The sequence below is a fragment of the Panicum virgatum genome, chromosome 3N (assembly GCF_016808335.1).
Source record: "Panicum virgatum strain AP13 chromosome 3N, P.virgatum_v5, whole genome shotgun sequence".
Classification (NCBI taxonomy): Eukaryota; Viridiplantae; Streptophyta; class Magnoliopsida; order Poales; family Poaceae; genus Panicum; species Panicum virgatum.
In genome coordinates this window covers 54,399,809-54,410,010 of record NC_053147.1, presented here as the reverse complement: position 1 = coordinate 54,410,010, position 10,202 = coordinate 54,399,809, and positions in this window count along the sequence as shown.

Here is a 10,202-nt window from a genome sequence, read left to right as displayed (position 1 = left end):
AGGTAGCTAGTAGTTAGAGAGAAGAGGCTTTATCATGAGAGCCACTGAGCCAACAAGCACAATGGCCACCTAATAAGGAGAATATGGTAGCGAAGTGATGGTGGAGAAAGTTGCTGGTGGCAAAACGGTCGGTGTTATTTAGCTGATTCAGTAATGAAAGCTACTCTGGCAACGTACTGGATGACATGGCCCGTGTTAGAATTCAATTGTCCATCACTAATGTTTCAGATACGACATCTGAATTGAACTTGCTGTTGTCAGAAGAAAAAAAGGTCAATATTTCTACGTGGTTTCTGCTTAAGTGGACAAATTTAGTTTCAAAAAAAAATTTCACAGAGACATGTTGATCCTACATAGGCAATCTATGTCATCAGGAGCTTTATTCGTAATTTAACTATGCAATTTATCTCCCAAACAGCACACTTGAGAAAATGGGACCAAATCAAATCAATCCCATAAGTATATCATCACCCACCCACCGACCCACACACGCGCGCGCCATAAGCATAGTGTTAGTATTGATCTCCACCAGTTGGCCTAACGGCGAACTGGGCCCTTGACTCGCGTCCTGATCGGGGACGCCCAGCCCAATAGACAGCTGGTGGGCCCCGTCGTGTAGTGCCATATATAGAGGAGGTGGGGACTGCGGCACTGAACATGAGGTTCGTCGCCGCCACAGTGTCCCACCGTCCTAACCCTAGTCCGATCGAAAGAGAGGCGCTGAAGCGACGGGAAGCCGCCACTAGCGCCACCGCGAGCCCGTCGCCACTGCACCACGCCGGCACCGCCACCACGACGCGTCTACACCGCCCGTCGCTGCCTGTGCGCTGCCTCCATCGATGAACAAGGTCGTGCCGAAGTCGTGGACGGCAATAATAGTGAAAGGTATGTCTCACAGTATAGAAAACCCGCCGATCTACTCCTAGAGGTCCCAAAGACACTAACAATGGTATCAAGAGCTGATCTAGTGGGTAGATCGAGACGGGGAAAGTTTGGATTCGTCATGAATCGAAAGAAATCAAAAGAAAAGATAGATTTTCGATGCAAATCGAAAAACAGAAATGAAACTCCAACCCTAGCTAACCCTAACCCTAACCGAATGGAAGGGGAATAGAACAAAGTAAAGAGGCGGCGGGACGTACCTGCACACACCACTGTCGGCCGCCGCCGCACGGGAAAGACACCAGAGCCGCCGTTTTGCCGGCGGACCACCGCCGTCGCACGGAATGAACCCGAGCTGCCGCCGTCTCGAATGCGGGCGCGCTCGGGGTATAGGGCACCGTAGCCAGGCCGCTCGACGGCGGCGCGCTCCCGCACGGGGGAGCACGTGCGCCGGCGAGGGGGCCGGCGGCAGCGCCGCATCACCTCCTCCGGCTGCCACGGCAGCCACCGCTCGGGTCGCCACCTCGGTTCGAGCAGAAAGAGATGGGACAAAAGAAGAAAAAGGGTTGCTGGCCGTTGGCCAGTGGCCGGAGCCAGCCGTGCGCCGGCGAGAGCCAGCGGCTGCGGCGCCACTGGACCGGACTGGGAGAGGACAGAATGGAGGCTAGGGTTTCGGAGTCAAGCACCGGCGGCCGATGGGGTTTTGTCCCCGCGAAATGCGCGCTCGGCCGTCCATTGCGATTGACGGCCATGAGCTGCGGCAGCAAACAGGCCGAGCGGGCCGCAAGGCCGCACGGACCTTTTTGCAATACTGCGCAGGCCAGATGTACAATGAAATTTAAGAATTATTCTTGTTCTTTTCAGAAGCCCTTTTTTATGATAAGTTTTGTATAGTTTTATCTCTATTCAAATTTGAACCAACGGGATAATTTGTTTTAGAGAATGGTAAAGTTTCACAATGATGATGCTTCTGAAAATGGTTTTTTAATGTTTCCGTTGCAAAGTAAAAGTCTCATCCTCTGTTTAAATTAGAACCAACGGGACAATTTAAATAGAGGAGAAGAAAGATATTTGGTTTAAAGTTAATTATGGTATTGTTATTTTCTGACCAACGTTGATGATAACTATATTATAATTTCATTGTGATTTTAAGTTCAATGTTAATTCTCTGACATTTTTGCATCATAGTGATCATTTTTTCAGAGAATAGAGAAAGACAAAGAAAAGCTTATGAAAGAAAGAAAAGTTCTCCGCTACAATAAAGAAAGATAAACTCAGATGAGTTTTTCCCTGTGGGAAAAAGGAGCCTTTAATTATAAGGTTAAGAAAAGCTTCCGCTGTTGAAAGTCAAAGAAAGGTTGTTTTGGCACCATTTTACCATTGTAAGTGTCAAGTTGAGCATTAGTTTGCTCTTAAAAGAAACGAAATTTAAAGTTTATTATGATGTTGTCATTTTCTGACCAAAGTTGATGATGGCAATATTATAATTTTTATTCTTGTCATGTGTTCTATTTCTGCCCAACGGTGATATAGAATTGAAAGTAAAGGAAAATTGTATATTTTAATTTTGACCAACATTAAATTAAGACATACAATTCTTCCCAAGTAGAGAGAAATTAACAAACAAAAGTTGATTCCGATCAACATTACAGATAAAGTTTTAAGGTTACTCAGCTGTATAGTTGAGGATAAGAAAGAAAAGTGCTTGTTCCATTCTGATTTTTAGTTGATATGGAAAAGAGATGCAAATTATTCGGAAAGGTTTTTGGTTTTCCTCTCACAAAAGTTTTTGTAATATAGAGATTTGTTAAATTTTCTGATTAAATTGGAACCAACGGGAAGATTTAATCAGAAAATAAAGTATATATGCATGTTTTAGTCATTGTGACCAAAGTTTCTTCGTCCTTCAACAACAGTAAAGATAATGGTTGAAATGAGTTTGACGCATGTTTAATTTGACCAACGTTGAATTAAACATGTGTTACCAATGCATTTAAAGTTTATTACCGCAAGTCAGAAAAGTTTTGGCACTTGTGCCATTCATATCCTGCATGACAGGGAAAGTTTTTGTGATGACTCACGTGCGACATGAGTATCACATAAAAGTGAAGAAATCTAGGGGAGCTTTTAAAGTTATCCCAACAATTCTCATTCACTACTATAGTGGCATGTTGGATAGTGACTTGAAAAGAATCGAATGACAAAAGGAAAGTTGTATGCGAACCAAGATTGCAAGCATGACTTGCAAAAGTATAGCAAAATGAAGAACTTGATGAGTTCTTGAAAGTGCAACAAATCAAGAACTCTGAGGAGCTCTTGAAAAGGAACGAGGAAATGGTACTCCCATTATTTTGTATGACTTGTTCATATGAATAAAGTTCTAGTAATGAAATGCTCCTCGTTCACAAGTGTTAAAAATAGTTTCGAAATTATAGCAGCAAAGTTTGTGCCATATTTCGAGGGGGAGAAAGATTAGAAAGACAAGAAAGATTAAAATTTAGAGAGAATTTCCCCGCAAAGTTAAATGCGATGCATTTTTAAAAGCAAATATGATCTATTAAAGTGAATATGACCAACCGAAAAGGGAGTACAACGGTCATAATGTTGATATCCCAACCATAAAAATAAGCAAGATTCTTAGAGTTTTTCAACTCTAAATAGGAAGAAAAGAAAGTTGAGCTTCAAAACACCCGGAAAAAAAGGTGGTGCTTAAAGCAAGGTGGTGCTTAAAGCACCCTTTGAGGCTTGTAAAGAACAAACCCAAACAAAAGTTTGAAGATATTCCATCTTTGCAATAGATGGGATAATCTGGGGGGGGGGTAAAGTATGTCGAGAACTAAGGCTTGAAGAGAAGTGGGACTGTATGTTCACTCCTATGATTCAAACACTGAAATTGTCTCAACATATGTTTTCACGTTGTATGAATGTCATAAATTAAGTTGTCTCATTCATCGACGTGGCGAGAAGCCATGGAAGATATAATGAGACCTAAAAGTTCCAAATTTATTTTGGAACATAGAATAAGTTCCTAATGGAGTCAAGACAGTAGGCTATAATGGGTCTACAAGATTGAAACGTGACTCCGGAGGGAACATGGAAAGTTGCTAAGCGCGACTTGTGGCAAAAGTTTTTATGCAAATAATGAGACATTTTATGCAGTCTCATGAAAGGATTCTTTTAGAATCATAATGAAATTGGTGCATACTACATTTAGGATCGTATTAGATGGATGTTGGAACAATATCTCCTAACAGAGATTTGTGCGAGAAAGTATATACATGACATAACCAAATGGTTTTGTTGTGGAAAGAAAAGAACATTGGAATACCACCTGATGAAATCAGATCACAGAACAGTGACCTCTAAAGTTTTGTGAGAATAAATTTTTTGAGTTTTAAGTAACGGTCAAGATGACAAATTGCAAATATGCAAAGTTTAAAGATGGGAAATTCTTTTTCCCGCAAAGTTCAAAGAAGGTTAATATGACCTCTAGTTTTGATAAGAATAATCTCGGTAAAGAGCCATTCACTCTAGGAAAGGAAATTCACCGGGATAAAAGAAAACGGGTATCAGGACTATCACAGAAAGCAAACTTAGAAAAGAGTTCTAAAGATATATAGTATGCATGCGAGTAAGCCTACGCCTGTCCTATTGTCAAGGGTAATAGTTTTTGAATTTTCAAAATTCCAGGAACCGTTATATGATCGATCAAAAGAAAAAGGTTTCATGTGCTTCAGCTGTTGTAAGCAAAATTAGTGCTCAAAAGAATTTACCCTGACATAGTGCAAGTATCCGGGACATTTTGGCAGAAGTCCAGTCCAACAATAGATCACTGGAATGGAGTTATAGAATGTTTTGCAATTTTGCAAAATATTGTCAGCCTCATGCTAAGTAAGAAAGGAACATGTACTCTCAAAAGGATGTGAGTAAAAGGAATTAAGTTTTGGCGAGATGTTTAGTGAAGCCCACAGTAGTAGCTAACACTCGCGCTTGGAGTTTTATTGTGGAAAAGCTCCAAAGCAAAATAGTTATGATTCATGGGTTGTGTACCCAAAGTTTGGCATTATACGAGGCTGCAGGACAGGCAAAATGGTTAAGGAAACCATTACCCGGAATTGATAATGGTAGACAACAGCAATATACCATACGAATATTTTCACTCCTATGGCAACATGTCAAGTGTGCTGCCAAACACATTGACAATGGGTTATATGTTGCAAAGGAGAAAATCCAGAATCATATGAAATCATGGAGCACCAAAGTATCAAGCAAGTGCTTGCGGATCCACTTACCAAAAGGCCTACCGCCCAAGTCGACATGGGTTTTACGGGAAGCCTACGATTTCTGGATTACTAAAGGGCCCAAAGAAAGGTTAAAGTCTTGTTTCAATACAGAAAGGTACATTGTGGCTGTTAAGTCTAACGGTAACTAATAACTGTCATGATGAGGCATGCTCTACGTACTGATCTGCAATGAGATGAGGCCAATAGCAAAGTAACTAAAGAGAAAGTAAAGAGTTAAGTTAAGTTCAAGTTGAGAAGTTTAAAAGTGTAAGGTGAGATCAAGGGGGAGAATGTTAGTATTGATCTCCACCAGTTGGCCCAACGACGAACTGGGCCCTTGACTCGTGTCCTGATCGGGGACGCCCAGCCCAATAGACGGCTGGTGAGCCCCATCGTGCAGTGCCATATATAGAGGAGGTGGGGACTGCGGCACTGAACACGAGGTTCGTCGCCGCCACAGTGTCCCACCGTCCTAACCCTAGTCCGATCGAAAGGGAGGCGCTGAAGCGACGGGAAGCCGCCACTAGCGCCACCGCGAGCCCATCGCCACTGCACCACGCCGGCACCGCCACCACGATGCGTCTACACCGCCCGTCGCTGCCTGTGCGCTGCCTCCATCGATGAACAAGGTCGTGCCGAAGTCGTGGACGGCAATAACAGGGAAAGGTATGTCTCACAGTATAGAAAACCCACCGATCTACTCCTAGAGGTCCCAAAGACACTAACACATAGTGCTGCATGAGTAGTCACTAAAGATCTATTTCTCACCATCTCCTTGGATTGATGCATGGCAAGGCATGACTACCGAATGGATAGCCAGATTATGTTTTGTTTGGCTAGAAAATGGCTTAATTACTTGTTTTGTACTCTTGTACAGTAATTACAGAGTTCCATAACTAAAAGAAGACCTGTAGTAGACATATACGTAGGAAAAAAAATGAAACCAGAGGATGTGATGGATAACACATATCAACTTTTCTCATATAGTTGGGTTTCATAGAGCTGCTCACACGTTCAAATGGTTCACGAGTCCGTAGTACCTTCAACTCCTATGACGACTAATTAACAACCGAAGGGTGCCTTATTACTCTTTATTTGAACTAGACCAAGAAGAGCACATTACAAAATACAACGACCAAGCTATGTTTTATATGATCAGAAAATGACAGAAAAGATGTACAAATAGGCAAAAGATGAAAGCAGAGGGTATGTTGAATCATTCACGTAAGCTCTTCGCACGTAGCTAGTTCCTGGTGCTTTCACTCCCTACAAGGAACAGTGGGAACACCAATCGAGAGGTGCCTTACTAGGAACAGTGGGATCACTGTCGAGAAGATTGAAGTTTTTTTTAGATTAAGGAGAAGATTGAAGATTGTTTGAGAAAATAGGATGTTCACATGAGAGATTATCTAAGAAATCTTTGGAGGTGTACGCATCCGTGAGAGCCGAGGGAAGGAAACGCATATACAAATGGGTGAGGGATCGGAGCAAAATTTGGTTTGTAGCAGAAGATCCAGCTCAATACTCAATGCTCAATTAATGTATTGGTCTAGAGGGTGCTCAGATCAATCTGCGCCCAAACTAAGTGAACTAGAAGAAGCTCGCTCGCAAAGGTGTGAAATGGAGTATCTTTCTAATGTCACAACAGTAGTGAAGCTAGCAGCAGCAAAAATGATCGCAAACAAGTACATGAACCACATATCTGCACTGAGACCATCCTACATGAACCTAAGTTGTGGTCTGGTGTTGCTCTAATACATAGAGGGTGGAAAGGGGATCCTTCTTGTTGTCTGTGCGGGAAGGAGGAAACTACTAACCATATTTTCTTTTCTTGCTCGCTGGTTCGCTTTGTTTGGATCAGTTTGGGCAATGCTTTCGGGTGGGATACATTCGCAACACCTATGTATGATCTGCAAGGGAGCAGGCTCTCTAAGATGTTTGGCACAAACATGCGCCTTGGTTTCTTCTTTTTTGCAGGCTTCGCCTGGGCTCTATGGATAGCCAGTAATAAAATGGCAATTGAAAGGGTCTTCCCTAGCAATCCAATTGACATTGTCTATATTGGTCTCTCCTTCGTGCAGAGATGGTGTTGACTCCTGAAGCCAACTGATCAAGAAAAGGTGAAGGAGGGTGTGGAGAAGTTGAAGAGTTGGCTGAACAATTACATTCCCCTACCAGTGACGAACTCAGACATTTTCTTTCTTTGATTTCTGCACCTTTCTGTGCTACTAATGCTTTGTATTCCTTGTTGGTAAATTGGTGTTCCCAGTCTATTGTATCGAACTTTATGGCTTTCAATATAAGCATAGTGTTTTCTCCTTCTGAAGCAAAATGAGACCATCCTACATATGAGGGTAACAGATAACTGGCGGACGGAGGTTGGCAGCATTTGTGAAGTGTTCAGTCTTGCAAGTTGCGAGAGCAGTAGGGTATCAACATGGTGGCATGCCGGATGCTGGCTACCACTCGACAGTTGTTGCCGAGTTCAAAACAGTTGTTGGTGAGTTCCAGATACCCTCCATGCCCAAGATAGTGACAACTGAAGCTATAGCTCTCATACTTGCAGCCTGACTAATGAAGAAGATAGAAGCTTTGTTCTTTCTGAAAACTGTTGTCTATAAAGAGAACTAGTACTAGTTCCCTTCGATCTTAAACTTGGGGAGTTAATCTATCCACCCCCTAGTTGTTCAGTTATAAAGAGGTGTGTGTGTTCTTAACTCTGTGCTGGTACTTTGTAAGATATGGAAACCCTAGCTTTCAATATAAAGAAGGGCCAAAGTGGTCTTTTGCCTAGAAAATAGATAGTAAGTGACAGGAGATTTTTTATATGGAGAAGTTTCTGCCCGAGAACAACATGACAATATATTGGGCCAAGAAATATGTGTTAGGTATCACGAATTGCATGTTAGAACAATTTATCATACTAAGGTAACACACTAGACATCTTTGCAATATTGTCACTTGCCAATCTTAAGTGGTCTTTAAATTGCTTGAAACTTACTGGAAAAATAACTCTGCTAGTTTCATCGTACTAGATGTGCACACAATGCATTAAATCTACTAATGATTTTTTAACTGGGCATATATTGTAATGATTTCTCTAACTTCATGCAAGCCATCCAACATCTAAATCTGACTCTACCCCCTTACCCAGTCCCCTGTTGTATTATTGTTTTAAGTTTTCATAGCAACTAGCAAAACAAGTTTAGTTACAACAATGTTGTGCACTGTTTACAACCTGATAATGTTTCAATTGGCCTCTTGAAGGTCATCATGCTACAATAAAGGACAATACCACCGTGTTGACCATTGCTTCTCTCGTCACAGGAATTTGATTGGTGAAATGAAGTGATAGTCACCAATTTGAATGGTTAATGAGCTTTGTTAGAGATATGCTAACTATCGTGAAAGTTGTTCCCTGATGTAGTCGAGGGAAGGTTTCGCACTATCCACTACTACAGCCACCCCTATCACCGCCGGTTCTAAAAGTACATCACCAACGGTTTTGGGTACCATTAGATTTAAGTCGTTGGTGATAGCGGGGCCATCACCGCCGGTTCCAGAACCGTTGGTGATGTGCACCCATCACCGCCGGTTCGTGTCTGGAACCGTTGGTGACGGAGACATCAACACCGCCGGTTGAAGACACGAACCGGCGGTGAAGACCTTTTTCCCATCAAAAAAAATATTTTCATATAATATTCTTTAAACATCTACAGAATTACTTTTTACATATGCCTGAGCTCATATATCATAGGCATGAAAGGCAACAGCATCGTAAGCTAATTCTTTTGCACTCAAAAGTTAACTTGCAATGAAATACTCCTCCATCCCAACTAATGCCCAAGACATCTTTTCCATATTCAGCTAATGCCTTTAGAAGTGGATGGAACATGGAATTTAACTCAGGCCCTGTTTAGTTTCCACCCCGTAAACGCAAAAAAGTTGTAAACGCATTAAAGTGAAAAGGAATCTTGCTAATTCGAAGTACTAAATGAAGTCTATTTACAAAACTTTTTACATGGTTGGGTTGTAAATCGCGAGACGAATCTAATGAGCCTACTTAATCCATGATTTGCAACAGTGATGCTACAGTAACCATCCACTAATTATTGATTAATCATGGATTAATTAGCATCATTAGATTCGTCCGCTGCTCCCCACCGCCGCCACGCTGCGCAGCGCCGCGCGCCGTCGCGTCCGCATCCCGCACAGCACGGGAGGAGAGGTAGGGACGGGATCCATGCGCCGCGCGGGACAGGAGGAGAGGAGGGGGCCCGTGGAGGAAGAAGGAAGAGATGGGGAGGGGATGGCCGGAGGGGAGGGGGGAAGGGAGGACACGGGAAAGGGAGGGAGGAGGTGGATGAGGAAGAGGGACACTGACGGGAGAGGGAGAGGGACAAGATAAAGAAAAAAAATTGTATCACCGCCGGCACATAAAATGATCCGGCAGTGATGTCTACACATCACCGCCGGTTCGTGTTACGACCTGACGGTGATGTTCGAAAATCTATCACCGCCGGTTTGTAATACGAACCGGCGGTGATGAGTGGTCATCACCGCCGGATTCATTTCGAACCGGCGGTGATATATTATCACTGCCGGTTTGAAACAAACCGGCGGTGATAGGTCGTTTGCAATGACCATATCTGTAGTAGTGTATCTGTGATGGTAGGCAGTCGATGGGAAGGTTTCACACTTCTTCCAATGGTAGCAACCGATGGTTACTATTCGAACTACTCCTGACGGGTAGAGAAACTGTCAAGAAAAGCTCTCCTGACGGTTATTATCCAAAGGACCAACACGAAAACAGTTTTTGTGACACAAAGGTTAACTTTCAGTGACAAACAGACCCTGACGGCTCAGCCTTGATAGTTACTGTCAGGGAATATTAGCCGTTACGGTTTAGAGTTCCCTAATGGGATCTGTCGTCACAGAAAATCTATCTGGGTAAGTGTGGTGGGAGAGGCAAACAGGGTTGTTACTCAATTGCAGATCATATATATACTCCCTCCATTTTATCTCAAAGACTGAAAC